This window comes from Colletes gigas, unplaced genomic scaffold (genome assembly GCF_013123115.1).
Source record: "Colletes gigas isolate AHSC1104 unplaced genomic scaffold, ASM1312311v1 Colletes_gigas_Sc00004, whole genome shotgun sequence".
Classification (NCBI taxonomy): domain Eukaryota; kingdom Metazoa; phylum Arthropoda; class Insecta; order Hymenoptera; family Colletidae; genus Colletes; species Colletes gigas.
The window spans coordinates 84,618-105,955 of NW_025106633.1; the positions used below are offsets into that span (position 1 = coordinate 84,618).

Genomic DNA, 21,338 nt, shown 5'->3' on the forward strand with positions numbered 1-21,338 from the left:
GAGCAATGTCGAACTCCGGAGGATCGCGGCTGAAGAATGCAGGCCTCGGCTGCGTCAAGCGTCTCCTTTTCTCTTCCTTTCTTTCCTGCGCGTATTATTGTCGACCGTACCGAGGCCTACGGGCAAGAACCAGTAACGTAAACTGAAAAAAAAAAAACGTATATTCAACCTTTTGGCCCCGCGTTTTCTAAAGTGAAACGTTACCTCTGTATCGGAATATTAACCCTGGGCGTCGACTTTTTTTTTCAAAACGTTAATTTTCACAATGCAATTTAAGCACCTGGGTCGCGAGGGAAGGAAGTAGATCTTAAGAGCCCTGGGAAGCTCCATGGAGCAATCATTATCACGCATTAACTGAAATGAATAATTTTGGGGGCAATTTCTTTTTTCCTTTGTTTTTATGGATTCTTCTCAAGGATACAGATCGAAACTCTTGCATGCTGTATAAATACATAAATCAGTCACTAACGGGAGATTTTCATTTCGCTAATTTTGTTGCTTTAAAACAGTTTTTCAAATTTAAAAAAAAATAAATCTGTTAGCGTAACAAATAATGGTAATTTTGTATTATATTGACGATGAAGATCATTATTTATAATTTTAGAGCGTACTTCTACCCCTAATGCGTGCACAAGGGTGGAACAAAAATTGCCCCCTACACCAAACAAAATTTTTTTAACGATTTTAGTTAATTGTATAATTTTTGTATCTAGATAACAAATTATCCCAAAATAAATCTGTTAGCGTAACAAACAATGTATTATATCGACGATGAAGATCATTATTTATAATTTTAGAGTGTACTTCTACCTCTAATGCGTGCACAAGGAACAAAAATTTTAACGATTTCAGTTAATTGTATAATTTTTGTATCTGGATAACAAATTTGGTCATTTTTGGTGTCCGGTGGCGCGAGGTACACTGAAAAGTCGAGAAATGAATTTCTCGCGTGTCGTGATCTTGAAATATTCGTCGAAGCGAAATTCATCGACAAACCAGTTATTTATGAACCGCGGCTGAAATATTTCAAGCAGTCTCGTAGCACGTTCTCTCTCTTTCTGCTCCCCCCCCCCTCTCGTTTCTGTCGCTTCTTGTTCCGTTGAAGTGGCCTGTGGAGAGGGACGAGGACACGAAGTGTCTTTTATCGAGCGGAGACATTCTCTCCTCGAACCACTTCGTCTCGTTTTTTTCTCCTTTTTCTATTTTGCTCCTTCGGTCCTCCTTGATGAGTAGACGTTATCACGCTGCGGCAGCGTTAATTTTCTGGGATTCTCGCGTCCATCTTGGGCCTTGATACAGAACGTCGGGATGAATTATTCGCGACGATGCGAATTGTGCAAATATTTCACTACCGCGTTCAAAAACACAATAATTAGATAATTTCATAGCGTGAAATAATCTTTTTTTACGCGAAACAAATTTTGTTCGCGGCACTGAATTCTATTGCTACATAAATATACACTGTAATAATCTAATTTATATTTCGTGCGCTTGCTTTTAGCCTTATCTTCGCGCGATAATTTAAATAAAAATTCCACCTTCGTCCTGGCGGTAATTAACCTGCATTTGAATACAAATTGAAAATAAAAACTATTTTTAGTTTAAAAATATTCAATATGTGGAGGATCTATACTGTAAAGATTCTAAATATCTTCAATTTCATCGACAAAATATAAGAATTCCGTTTAAACCTTCCCTCTGGAATACACGCAGAGAAATTAGGTCAGATTTGACCCGCCATTTTGAGTGTCGCGCAGTTCGAGGCGCGCGAGGGTGTAACTCCCTCGCTGGAATACATTATCTGCTTAAATTAACAAAAACGCTATTTATAGAACACGAACGAAGGAAAAAATATTATTCGTTCGTAAAAAGGAAGAAAATAGAAAGTAGGGGTTTGATAGATCCTAACATATTTCATTGCCGTTAGAAACATGGTTGTTTCTACTTAAACGTTAATCCCCGGCGTTTCTGTTAGTCGTTTAACAACTTTTTCCATTTTGTTACAAACGAGATAATGCCACGTTCTCGCGATAGTAAACCCCGGGAACTGTAATGCCGCTAATCCCGCGATACGATAATTACGTAATTATACGACGGGGCGTAGAGACATGTTTAATTACGCGAGGCATGCATATAAGGTTGAGAAAATGTTTTCCATCGGCGAAAACTGAAGTGTGCCGGATACATCGGCCGGCTCGTTTACGCTTCCTTTGTGAATCGAATTACGACTCGCGGGACGAGTAATTGCGTTGCGTTCACAACGCCGCGCGCATCCTCACCACCTCCCACCGTTTCGCGACTATTATAAAACATATCGCGCTATTAATATCTCGATGTCTTAATAATTTGCACAATCTCTTTCCCTCGGTACGCCTAATTGCCGCGTCGGTTGCTCCCCGGTAACGGAATCCTGCCTTGCGTCTGCTGGAGTTCCGCTTCCTCTCGTTTGCCGTGATTAATGGCGTATTACGATTCCGTTGTCGATGTCTTTTTTCGATCACCGCGCGATAGAGCAGATCTAGGATCAAAACAACAGTTTCACTTCGAGATATCATTTTCGTAAGAACCGTTACCGTTAAAGAAAGCACTGTTCGTTTTAGGAGTTAACGATAATATATCTTTGTTGTATATAGGATTCTTGAATATCGAGATTGACGATTGAAAAAATTTCATTATCGTGTCGAGATTAAGGATGAAATAATTATTTGTCTTTTGCTCGTTGGAAGTTTCTTTATCTAGCATTTTGCCCACTTTAGATCGTAAGTGTGGTAGCTTTGGTGCACGTCGTGTAACGGGTGACTAGATCGCTCGGTGCCATGCGTTACCGCCTGGTTAAGTCGGTTATTTATGATTCTGCACCTGCGGCCGCATGAAATTTTTAACATCATTACTCTAACGGTACGCGGTGATTGATACGACGGCCGTATTAATTGCCGGCTCCATTACCTTTTCCACTGATTGAACAGCGGGAGCTACGTGGAAAATCTTGGAAAAGCTTAATTAGTTTTCCCCCCCTGTTCGATTCGCCGGAATTCAATCGTCGTGCGTTTCGCGTTAACGGTTTACCTTCTTTCGTCTCGAGGTATCCTGGAATCTTTTTAGTCACCTTCATCGTGTCTATTTCAAATAAATTGTATCTTTACTTTGGAGGTTTTTTTTTTAATAAATATTTTGAATCACTGTGTATTGTGTTTAGGATCAACAGTTCTTCATTGTCGAACTTTGGTCAAATATTTGTAAGTTATTCGAGAACTTGCAATACAAAATTTATAACTTCATCAAATTTTCGAGAAAATTAAATTTTAATAGTATTTCCTTGACAAATTATTGGGTACTGATAAATGAATTAAGTAATTCTAATTTTAATAGTATTTCCTTGACGAATTATTGGGTACTGATAAATGAATTAAGAAATTCTAATCAATGTGTAACTAGAATACTCTGTGGAGATAGTGTAAGGGGGGCTACAGAATTATGTTTTTGTTGAAATGTGTAATTTTAAGTGACTTCCACGATATCTCAATACAGGGTTAACCTCAAATTTTGCACAGAATTTTTATTTTTGGAACCAGAATTATTTCAATATTTCCAATAGTTTCTTTTATTATCTGTAGAAATCGATAATGATTTACCCCGAAAACCATTCAAAAGCGACGTCTCCAGGTGAGAACACCCCCTTAACACCTTAACACTAAAACTACCGACAATTATGGTGTATTTATACTCGAAGAAAGACATAATACAATGGAAATAAAATCCAATCGAAAAAATTTGTAAAAATTTTGATTGAAAATTACGAAGGGCCATTTTGACCATTTCGGTACTTCGAATCTTAACTGCCACGTCTGAGTGGCACGATTTTTCACCGAGGAGTTAAAAAATAAATCCAGATAGGACTCTCGACTCTTAACGAGGTTGTAAAAGTTCCACGATAAATTGTGGCCAGTATCCAATTGTCTAAAAACGAAGTTTCGTTTTCCGTGGGCAATTTGAGTGGTTTGGTATGGCAGTCGCGTTAAGCTGGTTCTCCGTGGGGGGAATCGCGTCAAGAACGGGCGATGCGGCGATTCCAGGCGCAAGATTTCACGGTGTAACGGGTGTCCGGATCGCAGCTCGTCACGTTGGCTGTTATTCGCGGTGGGTCATTCGGTTATTTATGGCCTCGTAGTTGCCAGCTCGCGGGGTTCGAACGATGGCGGGCGCGAGGGGTTGCTACGTGGCATGAGGGCAGCCGTGCGCTCCGATGCCACGGCTGGGAGGAGGGTGGCGATTTCAGGGAGGTGGCAGAGGCTGACTCTTTACGTGTGTGCACGCGCAAGAGCGAGAAAGAGACCCCGTCGGACGTACGGGACGGGTAGAGGGAGAGTTGGCCAAGCTTGTACAGCGTGTGTAGTGACGTCTATAAAGGAGCGCTTTATTGATCTCAGTTTGAACGCACGCTAGGATACCGATATAGTCCCCGCGCGCGCTAGAACTCTGAATAAGGGGAGTTCTTGAGATACAGGGTGTGTCTGACGCGCGGTCGTCGCGTTTTCTTCGCCGTTGCTCGGGCGAGAGCGCCGCCCAACCTGCTCCATTTATGCTACGCGACACGTTGAAAGACAGATACCCGTCCGGGCGTGTAAAACATCGAGCGCGGACGCTTGATAATTGCGGAGATGGAAATAATTACGGGCACGATAGACCTAACTCGCGCTGGACGCCGCCGCGTATCGGTCCGCTCCATCGAAGTAGACGCAAATGGGACAGCTCGTCGTTCGTGACCATTCCGATCGGAGCACCTTCGCGATATGGTTTATTGAATAAATTCGGATTTACATTCTTATGGCTATACCAACCAGTGTTCCCTGTCCAGAAATATCCTCGACCGTTTTTAAATTATAGAGCAATAGAAATAGAGCGATGCTTCCATAACTGCGAGTCGTTTTCGATTGGATAAGTGAACGGTAGTCGCCCCTACTATCGAGAGGGGATTCCCCTTGGCGTATTACGAAGCTCACCGTCATACATACATACGTAGTACATAAAGCAAAGATGAAACTTTTATATTTAATAATCTGTTTTTAACCTACTTCTAATAGAGCAGACACGTTCTTGATTTTACGGACCCAGCACCCTCGAGTAATCGTAAAAGTTATGTTCAATCTCGATTTCGATGAATCGGTAGGCTCGATCACGTGCTGGCTATCGTCGGCTAACGCGATCAGCCCGATAAGACGAGACTGATAATTACGTACGAATTTTTTTCACGGCGGTATCTGGATTCAGACGTCGGATACATTGGTCACCGATATCGGATAGATCGTAGACAATCGTGCACCTCTATGTACGTGTATCACCAGCCAACAGAATCAGGGCTATCTGTTAGATTGGGTCTTTATTCTAGCGACGATTCTCGTTTGACGCGTTTCGATGCAACGAAGTTAAATAATTCCCTCATAATTTATTCGACTGTTTTATGAATATTCGGTTCTCCGGTGCATATTGATTTTCACTCTTTTTTCGGATGCCCCATTACCGATTTTAGCAAAATAATAGATGAAACCAGTGGATTTGTGGATTTGTTTGCGATGTCAAAGTTGTAGTAGTTGCTAATGTCCTCTTCGTCAATAAAAATTGTAGAAAGCAAAATTATTTTTAGGTACGTGATACCAGCTATTTTTAGTATGCTTTAAATATTCTCCATTTTATCACCGACAAAGATTATTTTTCGTGTTAAATTTGCATGTTTCATAGTCTTCGTGCGTTCCTTTGCCTATGAAATAGGAAGGTCTTGCTCGACGGAAGTGCTAATTTTGCCACGTTTAACTATTTCTGGCCGCCGCTGTTGTTGCAATAGGAATTGTTTTTGAAACTCCAAACAAATATTTATCTGCAACTCCAAACACGGAATCCAACACTCGGGCTCGGTAAATCTAGCACAGTTATCGAATAAAATAAAATTTGGGAATGTTTTCCTCGGCTGTTAGGTATTTCTTTCTGTCTTAGGGCGACCAGAGTACGGTCACTGGTGACTGGTTAAAGCGTACCAGTTAATGCAGGTTTCCATTTCTGTTCATTCGATCCTGAGATGGCAAACCGTGCATAATTACATGCATTCGAAGATCGAAACGGCGGTTCTTGAAATATCGCACCGATTCTCGTTATTCTATTTTCCTTTTTCTTTATTCATGAACCGCACAGAGAGCTGGACGTTGATTCTAGAAACTGATACGTACTTGGGAGTTGAGCAGCGTATAAAACGATACAAGTGGTCGCAGCCGAGGCATTGATTCACTGCCCCGCGATTGCGTTCTATCGATTCTCTACCAAATCGCAGTTCACACGGGTCGTTTTCCGCGGCGCTGATTGGAAGCCATCGCGATGAAGACGTTTCTGCAAATACCAGCATTCGCGTCGTTCGCCATTGACCGCAAAGCAGGTGCCTTTGAAACTATTTTCCATCCTTGTTTCCTCCCATTTCCATTTTTCAATTTTCTTCGAAATTTTTCAGCGACAATTTTAATTATCGACGAAGTTAGTGACTTGATGATTGATTTCGAAATAATTAAACTATTTTTCTCTGTTTTATTTTGGGCTGTTTAACGCTTTGACTCCACTTATTTTCCATTCCTAGAAATCTCCCGAACGTTTGTTCAAATTTTATTGTGTAAAACAGAAATACTCAATTTTTGTTAATTCTTATTATTTTGAAGTGGTCTGAATTTTCAGTTAAAAAGCTTAGGTAAATATTTATTTAAATCAATATGTCGATGATTTGGGCGCTTGGCTTGGATTCATACAAGCATCCTTCACTTTCAATTAATACAAATTATAGAATAATTTTTCTATTAACTAGTAATCTCATTCATTTTACTTCTGTTTTTTTTTTTCGTTTATATTGCATTTTTCTAACCGTCTTTTTAATTTGTTCCATAGGTGTTCAATGGGATCCATATTCGGTGATCGTGACCGTGTGTAAAGCTATTTTGGTACGTCGTATAGTAATAATTCCTTAATTTAATATACAGTGTTTGGAACCAACGTCTTGCTGAAGAAGAAATAATTATGTAAAGCTCAATTTTACTACTGTGCAAATTATCTTTTAATTCAGAGCATTTTGTTCTGAATTTTTTATTTTAATGTTATCAGCATTTATATATTTTATTTATTATTAATATTATTAGCATTCAAACTTCATACAGTCATTCATAAACATGTCTCAGAAATTTATACTCTTTTTCGTAAAAAACATATTAATTTATCGAAAAGATATGTCGTTTGGAGGGCATCGTTAAAAAGAACATGTTACTAGGAAGACTGTTCTACAACATTAAAAGAAGGTGTTTGTTTTTGAGTTTTTTAGTCAAAGACTGTTAATCTTTCTCAAACTTGGTACATTTATTTATGTACATCTCAGGGATACATTAATTTTTTCTTACAAAGAAACATTAATTTATCGAAGAACTGTGCTTTTCAAAGTGTACCGATGGAAAAGAGTACTAGTTTAGGGAGTCCTCTTTCTATCGCTCTAAAAGGGGTTTCTTTCCGAATTTTTTCTGTGAAAACTATTGCCAACAGCTATTTCAAATTCACTACGTACGTACATACATATTCAAGGAAACCATACACTTTTTCTCATAAAGAAATATTAATTTACGAAAGAATTATGTTGTTAGAAATGCATCGATGAAAAGTACCCTACTCCTGACTTCTTTCTATCACCCTAAAAGGGGTTTCTTTCCGAATTTTTTACCGGGAAACTATTAACAACAGCTGTTTCAAATTCACCACATACGTTCATGCATATTTAAAGGAGACACACAATTTTTTTCATAGAAAAATACTAATTTATGAAAGGATTATGTTGTTCGAAATGCATCGATGAAAAGTACCCCAGTCCTGACTTCTTTCTATCGCTCTAAAAGGGGTTACTTTCCGAATTTTTTACCGGAAAACTATTGCCAATATCTGTTTCAAATTCACCACATACGTTCATACATATTTAAAGGAGACGTGTACTTTTTTTCATAGGAAAATACTAATTTACGAAAGAATTATGTTATTAGAAGTGCATCGATGAAAAATACCCTACTCCTGACTTCTTTCTATCGCTCTAAAAAGGGGTTTCTTTACGAATTTTTTACCGGAAAACTATTGGTAACAGCTGTTTCAAATTCACTACGTACGTACATACATATTCAAGGAAACCATACACTTTTTCTCGTAAAGAAATATTAATTTATGAAAGAATTATGTTGTTAGAAATGCATCGATGAAAAGTACCCTACTCCTGACTTCTTTCTATCACCCTAAAAGGGGTTTCTTTCCGAATTTTTTACCGGGAAACTATTAACAACAGCTGTTTCAAATTCACCACATACGTTCATACATATTTAAAGGAGACGTGTACTTTTTTTCATAGGAAAATACTAATTTACGAAAGAATTATGTTATTAGAAGTGCATCGATGAAAAATACCCTACTCCTGACTTCTTTCTATCGCTCTAAAAAGGGGTTTCTTTACGAATTTTTTACCGGAAAACTATTGGTAACAGCTGTTTCAAATTCACTACGTACGTACATACATATTCAAGGAAACCATACACTTTTTCTCATAAAGAAATATTAATTTACGAAAGAATTATGTTGTTAGAAATGCATCGATGAAAAGTACCCCACTTCTGACTTGTTTCTATCGCTCTAAAAAGGGTTTCTTTCCGAATTTTTTACCGGGAAACTATTGCCAACATCTGTTTCAAATTCACCACATACGTTCATACATATTCAAGGAAACCATACACTTTTTCCCATAAAGAAATATTAATTTACGAAAGAATTATGTTGTTAGAAGTGCATCGATGAAAAATACCCTACTCCTGACTTCTTTCTATCGCTCTAAAAAGGGGTTTCTTTCCGAATTTTTTACCGGAAAACTATTGCCAACATCTGTTTCAAATTCACCACGTACGTTCATACATATTTAAAGGAGACGTGTACTTTTTTTCATAGGAAAATACTAATTTACGAAAGAATTATGTTATTAGAAGTGCATCGATGAAAAATACCCCACTCCTGACTTCTTTCTATCGCCCTAGAAGGGGTTTCTTGCCGAATTTTTTACCGGAAAACTATTGCCAACATCTGTTTCAAATTCACCACGTACGTTCATGCATATTTAAAGGAGACGCGCGCTTTTTTTCGTAGAAAAATATTAATTTATGGAAGAGTAGTACTGTTCGAAGTGCATCGATGAAAAAAAGAAGAGAGATTTAATGCGACCGTATAAGCTTCGGCGTCGCGGGGCCTCGTGACGCCGGCCAGGGTCGCGGGATTCCAGTAATTTTTGCTTGATTGGCCGCGGTTCGCCATTAGAAGAGGCACGCTCTCGACGGTGCAGCTAAAGGCGAGCCGTTGAGGCCAGATCTTAACTGCGCCGTGGGACGATGCCAGGCGGTACGGTCGAATTACGCGGTGTATGTATTTCGTTTCTTGCTCCCGCGATCGCGCGTTCGCCGGCAAAAAAATGTATGTGTGCGACTCCAACTTCGGCCAGGCAGCGAGGATTTCGCAAGCGTGTCACGCGTGTGACACTGTAAGAAACGCCGTTGCCGATAGCGAGTCACTCGCGGCGAGCTACGTGTAATGAAAGCATTCGTGCAGCGTTTGCATAATTACGGCGTGGTATCGAAACAATGCCGTTCAATTTATACCTGCGCGACGGGCGCGGAAAAATTAGCCTCGCGAAATTATTACCCTGCCCCCCTCCTGAAGATATCGCGATTTTACTTCCCGGTTATTTTTAAACGGATCATCGAGCTAGATTAAAGAAACACTTCTATTCTGGATCCTTACAAAATAAGCATTTCTTTTGCGAATTTTTCACTCGAACGTTATCGGTAATAATTTCTTCAAACTTGGCATATCTCTCTGCACGTATTTCAGGGATACATTAAGATTTTTATCACGGGGAAATATTAGTCGTAAAATAAATTGCAGTTGTAGGGGGTTAGAATGACACCTGGGAGATTATTTCTACGACGATCGTTCACGAAGTGAATTTTTTATTCAAACGGTGTAGTTAATAATTTGTTCAAACTTGTTACATCTCTCTATACGTATTTCAAGGATAATATTTTTTTCACGAGGAAATATTAGTCATAAAATAAATCGTAATTCCAAGGGGTTAAAATGACACCATTTCTACGATGGTCGTTCACGTAGTGAATTTTTAATTCAAACGATATAGTTAATAATTTGTTTAAATATGTTACATCTCTCTGTACATATTTCAGGGATACATTAAGATTTTTTTCACGAGGAAATATTAGTCATAAAATAAATTGTAATTCCAAGGCGTTAAAATGACACCATTTCTACGATGATCGTTCACGAAGTGAATTTTTAATTCGAACGATGTATTTAATAATTTGTTTAGATTTGTTACATTTCTTTGTACGTATTTCAGGGATAATATTTTTTTCACAAGGAAATATTAGTCATAAAATAAATTGTAATTCTAAGGGGTTAAAATGACAGTAGGAATTTTTATGACAATCGACAGTGTAAGTTGGGCAAAATATCGGGTTATATAGTTTATAAATTAATTTACTCGGGGGAATAAAATTTGCTCGATTCAGGCGACTGCCGAATTTCCGTGGCCAGCCTCGAGGCTTATTTGGGAGATCTCAGTCATCGATGCGATATCGCGCCCGTCCATCGCGGAAAAGGTACAGAGAAACACCCGTGGAATTTATCAGAGTTAATCTATCAGATATCCATGTGCCGATAACGATGCTCCAACAGCGCGTAACTGGGAAGCATGAATACTGGAATGCCTTTGGTAAGCTCGAAGACGATCGCGGGCTTGTTAAAAACACGATTTGACTCACATTTCGACCCTTTTTGCAATAAAAACGCGGAATCTGGTGCGAAACCAAAAAAAGGACTCGGGAAAAAAAATATTTTGCAAGGCGGAATTATAATTGGTCTCCTTTGCATCTCCGAAAGTTAATCACAAGATAAAAAATTCCTCGAATTTTGTCACAACGAAACAGAAAATTGCATCTGGGAGGAAGGAAGACAGGCGTGTCACAAATACACAGATCGTATTGCTAATTTTGAAAGTATTTTTCGTGCTCCTTCGAGAAATCAGTGTTGAGAATCCCTGTTGCAGACCATTGTGTGACCGTTGGAAGCCATGTTGGAAAGGATGGAATATTCTCCGTGGATTGTTTTTTAGTTTTGTCGTTGACATCATCGATGCGTATTCGCAATTCGTCTGGCTGGTCGCGTCACGTTTCCGTGAATCCGCGGTGATATCTTGCCGCGTTCTTGGCGTTATGTTAATTCGTGGCAGATCTAGGTGGCATTTCAGTAGGCAGCTACGTCGACACGGTTCTAACGCGCCGCGCAAACCTTCATGACACGATAATAAGTGCGGACTGTCGGCTCGTTTATATCGTGTCATGGTCAAAGCTTACGAGGGTCAAAGACACAGCTCGTCAGACTCCACGGAATGGTACTGCGCGGTATTCCGTGGAACGGGCACGAAACCATCGGGCAAAAGGGGGCGTCGCACCCCTAGGAGCCGACACAATTGGGGTAATGTGTCGCAGGGAAAGTGAAATATTCTTTCCCTATATTTGCAAAGAAGCAAACCGAACACGTGCCAACGTAAACAACATTTTATTCGACTCTCAAAATTATTAAATACTCAATATTACCTACGATGCTCTAACTATCTACAAACAATTTTTAATCTCTAATATCATCGTTGATTTAATTCATGGAATTTTTTTTTGTGGAATTTATAAAATTTTCGTCAGTAATATATTTCAATGTATAATAACTCCAACGTAAATATTTTATTCGACTCTTGAGCACGGAACACAAAATTATTAGATACTCAATATTACCTACGATGCTCTAACTATCTACAAACAATTTTTAATCTCTAATATCATCGTTGATTTAATTCATGGAATTTTTTTTTGTGAAATTTATAAAATTTTCGTTAGTAATATATTTCAATGTATAATAACTTCAACGCAAATAATATTTTATTCGACTCTCGAGCACGGAACACAAAATTATTAAATACTCAATATTACCTACGATGCTCTAACTATCTACAAACAATTTTTAATCTCTAATATTATCGTTGATTTAATTCATGGCAATTTTTTTTGTGGAATTTATAAAATTTTCGTCAGTAATATATTTCAATGTATAATAACTCCAACGTAAATATTTTATTCGACTCTTGAGCACGGAACACAAAATTATTAAATACTCAATATTACCTACGATGCTCTATCTACAAACAATTTTTAATCTGTAATATTATCGTTCATTTAATTCATGAAAATTTTTTTTGTGGAATTTATAAAATTTTCGTTAGTAATATATTTCAATGTATAATAACTCCAACGTAAATATTTTATTCGACTCTTGAGCACCGAACACAAAATTATTAAATACTCAATATTACCTACGATGCTCTAACTATCTACAAACAATTTTTAATCTCTAATATTATCGTTGATTTAATTCATGGCAATTTTTTTTGTGGAATTTATAAAATTTTCGTCAGTAATATATTTCAATGTATAATAACTTCAACGCAAATAATATTTTATTCGACTCTCGAGCACGGAACACAAAATTATTAAATACTCAATATTACCTACGATGCTCTAACTATCTACAAACAATTTTTAATCTGTAATATTATCGTTCATTTAATTCATGAAAATTTTTTTTGTGGAATTTATAAAATTTTCGTTAGTAATATATTTCAATGTATAATAACTTCAACGCAAATAATATTTTATTCGACTCTCGAGCACGGAACACAAAATTATTAAATACTCAATATTACCTACGATGCTCTAACTATCTACAAACAATTTTTAATCTCTAATATTATCGTTGATTTAATTCATGGAATTTTTTTTTGTGGAATTTATAAAATTTTCGTCAGTAATATATTTCAATGTATAATAACTCCAACGTAAATATTTTATTCGACTCTTGAGCACCGAACACAAAATTATTAAATACTCAATATTACCTACGATGCTCTAACTATCTACAAACAATTTTTAATCTCTAATATTATCGTTGATTTAATTCATGGCAATTTTTTTTGTGGAATTTATAAAATTTTCGTCAATAATATATTTCAATGTATAATAACTCCAACGTAAATATTTTATTCGACTCTCAAGCACGGAACACAAAATTATTAAATACTCAATATTACCTACGATGCTCTAACTATCTACAAACAATTTTTAATCTCTAATATTATCGTTGATTTAATTCATGGCAATTTTTTTTGTGGGATTTCCAACAGTTTCGTCAGTAATATCACTCACCGCATAATAACTTAAGGCAGACAATATTTTATTCGACGCTCGAGCATGGGCCACAAAAAAATTAAATACACAATATTATGCGCAATACTTTGACTATCTATAAAAAATTTTTACCTTGTACTATTATCCTAGATTTAATTAATAAGAATTTTCTCCATGGAATTTGCACAGCATTAAAAATGGAGTTTCCTTGGAACTAATATTTTCTAAACGAGGCGTTCACGGATTTATTTCAAGAGGAAAAATTTATTAACTTTATGGTCCTAGATTCACACCTCAAGCTTGGACATTTAAATCTGAAACACTTTTATAATAAATTGTTCCAAAGTTGCAGTTGAAATTTCTCTTCGCTAATTTTAAGCACCATTTTGACATCAAATTTTAACTCTATTCAATTAATAGTAAAAAATTACGATATTTAACCCAGTGTCTTCTTACTTACTTTCAATTATTCGTCTCTTTTTCAATGCACATATATTTTTTGCGCCATTACGAAACCACGAATGGCGTCGATACGACTGAAAAATGGCCCCCAAAATTCGTTTCCCCTGGTTCTAAAATAATTTGTGTATCAATCGTCTAATTCAACTTCGCCTCCCCGGAAGTAAAATTAAATTGCACAAACGCCCACAAACTCTTTGTTACTTTTGAAGCTTTGTCAACTTAAAATTTTAACTCTATTCAATTAATAGTAAAAAATTACGAAATTTAACCCAGTATCCTCTTACTTTCAATTATTCGTCTCTTTTTCGATGCACACATATTTCTTGCGCCATCACGAAACCACGAATGGCGTCGATACGACTGAAAAATGGCCCCCTAAATTCGTTTCCCCATGTTTTAAAATAATTTGTGTATCAATCGTCTAATTCAACTTCGCCTCCCCGGAAGTAAAATTAAATTGCACAAACGTCCACAAACTGTTTGTTATTTTTGAAGCTTTGTCAACTTAAAATTTTAACTCTATTTAATTAACAGTAAACAATTACGAAATTTAACCCAGTATCCTCTTACTTTCAATTATTCGTCTCTTTTTCGATGCAGATATATTTCTTGCGCCATTACGAAACCACGAATGGCGTCGATACGACTGAAAAATGGCCCCCTAAATTCGTTTCCCCATGTTTTAAAATAATTTGTGTATCAATCGTCTAATTCAACTTCGCCTCCCCGGAAGTAAAATTAAATTGCACAAACGTCCACAAACTGTTTGTTATTTTTGAAGCTTTGTCAACTTAAAATTTTAACTCTATTTAATTAACAGTAAACAATTACGAAATTTAACCCAGTATCCTCTTACTTTCAATTATTCGTCTCTTTTTCGATGCAGATATATTTCTTGCGCCGTTACGAAACCACGAATGGCGTCGATACGACTGAAAAATGGCCCCCAAAATTCGTTTCCCCATGTTCTAAAATAATTTGTATATCAATCGTCTAATTCAACTTCGCCTCCCCGGAAGTAAAATTAAATTGCACAAACGTCCACAAACTGTTTGTTATTTTTGAAGCTTTGTCAACTTAAAATTTTAACTCTATTTATTTAACAGTAAACAATTACGAAATTTAACCCAGTATCCTCTTACTTTCAATTATTCGTCTCTTTTTCGATGCAGATATATTTCTTGCGCCATTACGAAACCACGAATGGCGTCGATACGACTGAAAAATGGCCCCCAAAATTCGTTTCCCCATGTTCTAAAATAATTTGTATATCAATCGTCTAATTCAACTTCGCCTCCCCGGAAGTAAAATTAAATCGCACAAACGGCCGCGGGCTGTTTGTTATTTTTTGATGCTTGTTTCCCCGATTCGGTTTTCAGTGATCGCGTACCACCGAGGCTTCGGTTTAATTAATAAATCAGTCCGCCGACGAAAAAGTCGCCAGGTTTAAACGGATCGTCGATCGTTCCGTTGCAATTCGTGAGAATTACGGGCGACAGTTTGCGCTCATTACGAATAAATAATTCATTCGCATCGGAAAGCAATTGTTGCCGGGCAAAACGATGCCCGGTCGCGCGTTCTTTTTGCGCGTTTACGCGACGTGTACGCGTACAATTATACTAGTGTTTTGTGCTATTTATGACCGTGCACCTCAGCAGCACGGAACGAATGAAAATTTCCTGTTGCAGCGACGATACGAATGCTGGTCGAGTTCGAATGGCATTTTCACGAAATTCTCGTGTTACAAAAACATCTGCGGTGGAAATTGGCAAATTTCTTATCTGGAACGTTGATCGATGAACCAAGAAAATATAAGTAACTTTCGTACGAGGATTAGTATCGACTCCATCGGGGGTATAATTAGCGATTGTTTATTCTTATAAAAATTACGTGACAAATTAAATTTTCAAACATCTTTAACAAATCACTAAACAAATTTAAGTCATCGTCGTCGAATTATGGTATGCATTTTTAGAATGTTTAACAGCATGCTACAATATTTTTTCTTTTAATTCTTGTTTAAAAATTTTTAATTTTGATTTTCTCGAAATGGTATTATTAAAAGGAATAATGTAAATTAAATACCATCGAGGAGCATTGAATTTTTAAAAAATAACATTGTTCGACGAATTTGACGACCACCGTGGAAATTCTTTTTTTATAACTGTTTCCAGCTGGTATTTATTTTGGGATTTGCTGTAGTTAAATAATATCTGAAAGATAGAACGAGTCTATGATAATACAAAAGTAGAAAAAAGAACCAAAAAATAGTATATAATTTGTTGGAAATTGGGGTGCATCGAAAATGGTCACGAAGGGGTTTAATGAAATGTTTACTCGATTCTGGAGCGATAACGGTATCGTTTCCGCAAGGACGCGTATTTTATTCCGTAATTAACAGCTGTCGCGGGGTTGATAAAGGACTGCTGGGGACTTGGAAGGCTGAGGAGGTGGGGCAGGGGGGGGGGTGAAATTGTGGCAGGACGCGGTTAAACCTTTAAATTGGGGTTTCTTTCGGGTGACCTTTGATATAGAGGGTCGCGGGAACGATAAAAATAAATTACGCGATATTCCTTTTTCGCTGTCCTTTGCGGGGGTGGGTAGCTCCGGATTACAAATTCTTTATCGTCCCGGCTCGTGCATTTTATTTCGATGTCAGTGGAGCAAATCAATGGGTCGGGCATTAAACACGGGAGGGTACACCGTGGGTCCAGAAACGGGACGAGAGTCGGTCATAAATTTGTATTTTACCCCGTTGCGTGAAATGTCTGTCGGTTTTTGATGTACGCGACGACCGCCGTCCCCCCTATACGTACAGTTTCGTGGAACGGGCGACGTGCTGTTGCGTTTGTAAAATGTTATCGTGCACGGTTCAGGAGCGGAAGGCGAGATTTTCGCGCGAAAGCATTTTTAATGGGTTGCACGCAACTGCACGCGGAAATTCGCTGCGAGGAAAAGAGAACTCGTTTAGCAGCGAGGACGATACAAACCCCGACGCCGCGGAGCAATTATTAGGGTGTCGCAGAAAATATTGCGCGCTTTACTCGTCCTTCCTCCTGTTTTTCCACCGGCCAACGAGGAAATAATATTCGTTGTTCGTCAAAATTATCCAAATAACGTACACAATTCGAAATTAATGGAATAACATCTGCGGGAACACTGTTCTTGTCAGCCTTGTTTCCTGCAATTTTTCAACTGGCTATGGGGATTCCTTGTGTGATGTTCTCGTGGATATAGAATTTGAAGAAATCTATAATAATGGGATTTTTTATAAATTTCTATTGGATTATTTGGATTTGATATAACTACTACTATTATAATAACGAGTGGTAAAATAGAAGGAAATGAAAATTATTGAGCAAACCAAAACCAGTCCTGGAGGATTCTTCTTAAATATGTAACAAAATAATTTATATTCCGAGGGCGATTTCAAATCACGAAACCCAAAATATTTCAACCCTTTCAGTAGAAATATTTTTCATATATTAATTCTACCTGCCCCAATTTTTTATAAGCTTCAATCTATAGAAAATAAATTATTTTCTCTTCGCGATAAAGTACACAAGAAAACTGCGAATGTACCTCCATTTTAAAGGTACATATACATATACAGAGTGTTCGGTCACTTCTGGGAAAAATTTGAGTGGGAGATTCTAGAGACTAAAATAAGACGAAAATCAAGAATACCAATTTGTTGATTGAGGCTTCGCTAAAAAGTTATTAACAATTAAATTCAAAAATTTCAAATCGTTCTGGAAAAATTATTTTTAGCTGCAGGGGTCAATTACAATCATTTTTCGTGAATATACATACCCCCGAATTCCTACGCGTTTTCGAGAAAAAAATTCGAGTAGGTGGACAAAGTCGAAGAAATTAAAAAATTTCAAATCATTCTGAAAAAATTATTTCCGATTAAAGGGGTCAATTATAACTTTTTTTGGTGAATAGACATATCCCAGAAATTCTGCGCATTTTCGAGAAAAAAAATTCTTTACCGAAAGTGTAATGTCTGATCATAAATGAAGTTTCATGCCTAATCCCCTTAAATCTCATGCGTATGTTTAAAAAGTCGTAACTTCTGAACGGATTGGACGATTTTAATGTTTCAAAATGCAAACGACGCGTATTTCAGTCAAGAATAGGTAGAAATTCTAAGAATGTTGGAAAAGTTGTTCCTTAACACCGTAAAGTTAGAAAAACCCCATAAAAGTGGTCCAATTTTCAAACGACCATAACTTCTACAATAATCAATGAATTTCATTGAAATTTAGTGGTGAAGTAGAGCTCATGGATACATACAAAAAAGTATAGAACAACTTTTCCGTAGAGCGTGAAACAAAATTACTAAAAATGAAAAACAAATTTCTAAGAAAAATCGACAGTAGGTGTCTAAAAAAGTTTCAAATCATCCTGAAAAAATTATTTCTGATTGCAGGGGTGAATTACAATTATTTTTGACGAATACACATACCCTCTAAATCCTACCCACTTTCGAGAAAAAAATTCCTTACCGAAAATCTAATTAGGTGCCTAATTTTTTCGACGAAAAAAAAATTTTAAATCGTTCTGGAAAAATTATTTTCGGTTGCGGGGTTCAATTACAATCATTTTTGGTGAATAGACATAGCCCCGAAATGTTGCGCATTTTCGAGAAAAAAATTCAGTACGGCCGGAACTTTAAACGTTAATAACTTTTTGACGAAGCCTCCATCAACAAATCGGTATTCTTGATTTTCGTCTTATTTTGACCTCTAGAATCTGCCTTAAAAATGTTTCCCAGATTTGGCCGAGCGTCCTGTGTTTATTTAATAAATAAAATTTTAAAGTTGAATAAATAATGTTTGAAAAAATACGGAATATTATCCGGGGTATATATTGCAACCTTTCGAGGCAGAAATTTGTCCGATGCGCGGACAGCGCGTGGTATTAGTCAGCTTTTTAATCCTACTTGGGACGTCGCGATTACGTTATTGCTTGGCATTATCATATATTAATGCGGCGAGCTAACGATCGGGAAACAAATCGATGGGCGTGCGATTACGCGCTCATGAAAGTGATCTACGCCGTCGTGTTTACACGCGCGCGCAAAACTTGATTGCTCTAACCGAACAACAAGCGATTTGACCGATATTATACGGCCGGACGTGTGTACGTGTAGCATAACTATGGCTACACATGTACCTACTCCCGGGCCGTATTCATTCATAAGTCGCGTACTCGTGACAGGAACGATGCATGTACACGTTCCGGGGCACAATCGATTCGTGCCACCACTTTGTCCAACTTGGACAGTTTGTTTTTTTTCATCGCTTTGTCCGCGAGATGATGTATCGGCGCGTATTAAGCGCGGGTAACGGCGACCATTAAAGTTCGATCGATTCGACGACTTTCGTGGAACGACGCAAGTTTCGCGGAAACAGTCGCAGAAGCACGTACTTTATCGCTTCTCTTGGCTTAGGGGTTCCCAATCGTCGACACGTGCCCCCCAGACGGGCAAATTTCATCCTCGAATAACCAATAAAAACGCTAAACTCGCTCGCGATCGGTCTGAATATTGATTTAACGCGCTTATTGCCACGCCAAACCCCCTCCAATTGTCCACCAGAACCAAACCATTTTTACAGCATCGAAACTATTTTTAACACCTTAGTGAAGAATCGTGTCACTCATATGTGGGTGAGTAATACGTTAAAAAAATTCATAACAAAGTCTGATTGTTAGACAAGCGTTAAGGGGATCTTCTACTGTAAACCGCCACAAAATTCAATCCTTTTCTTTGTTTTTTTTTTGTATTTCCTTAAAGGATATGTGTGCAAATGCATATCACTGAACTCCTAAAATTAGCGAAGGCATACCTGTTTGAGCGGTCTGATCCTTCTGTTTAGATGCGTTTTTCTAAAAACTATTATACCTTTTCTGAATTGGCTTCCATGTATCTCAAGATTTACTCGACCGAGTTTGTTCAAATTTGACATACTAGAATGATGTCAAATCTTTCTATTCTACTAGAATTAAAAACAAGAACAAAATCGATATTTCAATTTCAAAATGCTGCCATTTTGTTAATACTCAATTCTTCCTTTTAGTACCAGCTATAGAAAAATGTATCCTAATTAACCAGTTTCCGATTGTCTAAGAACAAATTGTTGAACACGTAGAAAATTCCATAGAGTTACTGTGGTGGTCAAGGGTATATAGTATTAGAAATTAGAGATAGGAGAATTGGTCGTTAACAGACGAAAAGAAATCTAGGGTTTCGGAAGAGTCGTTAGCCAACAAGCAGATTTTGTTAGATCGAGTTAAAAGATACGAGAAGAGACATCAAAATTCTTTCCCAATTGATTATTTTCTACAAAAAAACAGCGGTTAGTAACGACGCTAGACTCCGAGCGTACTGATGTGGAATCCACTCGTAAGCAGATCATATCTAGGACTGGTTTTGTGCGACCAGAAGAACTCCAACTTTGCGTTTCGTCAAGCGTGTGGACCATTCGATTTCCCGCTCGAACCGATTCCATGTGTTTGACTAACTGCGTCGCGCGACAATGTAGACTGCGCAACTGTTCCACATAATTTACACAAAACGCTGCATCACCCTGCGTCATCCACGTTCCGCGTTTAGCCCGAAGCCAGAGAGCTCCCACCGTGACTGGGAACCAGTTTCCTACGACAACTTCCGTCCCCTTGCCTCCCGTATTGATCGGCGATCCCGATTTTCGTGCATACCGCGAGACACTACGTTTACGAGGGAATCTGGTTCCCCTCCGTCCGTTTGTTCGTCCCTCGATTCACCAATTCCAGCCATTGCAACGCAACTCCGTCGGTGCTGTTCTCTTTCCCCGTGTCTCGTGGATGCCGCGCGCGGAGCGGACCGATCGGCGGCGGCCGAGAGGAGCATCGACGTAGCTACGAAGGGACGGAGCGAGAGTGTGCGACCAGGGAAACGTCGAGCAGGAGTAACCGGGCCGCGGCCAGAGCGAGAAAGAGAGCCTCTGGGCACACGTACGCGGGCACGTACACAACGACGGGGACGCAGAGAACGAGAACCGATGCGGCTGTCGCGAGGAAGAGCTGACGGGGGCCTCCGGGGGCGGGGAGGGAGGGGGCAGGGAAGCTGGTTGGAGTGTCAGGAACGAAACCCGGGAGGGAACGAGAGCTAGAGCTCGGGCGGACGCCGCGAAGGAGCGACGAGGAGAGGTGGAACGAGGCGAATCGGAGCGAACGAGCGTAAGCGAGAGAGGATCGAGTACGCGAAGAAAAGAGAGGGTCCGGGGCGGCGTGGAGCGCGCGCGAGCGAGAAAGAAGTACACACAGAGGGACACACGGGGGCCAGATAGAAACTCGAGCCTCGAAGAGTAGTAGCGCGTGCTCGCAAACTCAGCCAGCGCCTCTCGTAGCGTGTGTCCCTCCGTCCTCCGTCCTCCGCCCGTTTCCGCCCTCCCCCCCGCCCCCCTCATGCTCTACTACGCGCTCTTGGCCCCCGCCGTCCGCCTAACCTCGTCCCGCCTCGCCACCGCCACTCTTTCCACCGTT

The 21,338-nt window shown here is 38.6% G+C and overlaps 1 protein-coding gene across 6 annotated transcripts in view; it reads left to right on the top strand.

Annotated features, from left to right (window-relative positions):
* The window catches only part of LOC122405536 (bromodomain adjacent to zinc finger domain protein 2B), a 254,071-nt gene that overhangs the window by 47,271 nt on the left and 185,462 nt on the right, over positions 1-21,338 (top strand). For all 6 annotated transcript variants that reach the window (XM_043410385.1, XM_043410387.1, XM_043410388.1 and 3 more), the window contains exon 2: positions 6,919-6,971. The gene's annotated coding sequence lies outside the window, so the exon portion shown is untranslated. The remainder of the gene's footprint in view (positions 1-6,918; positions 6,972-21,338) is intronic.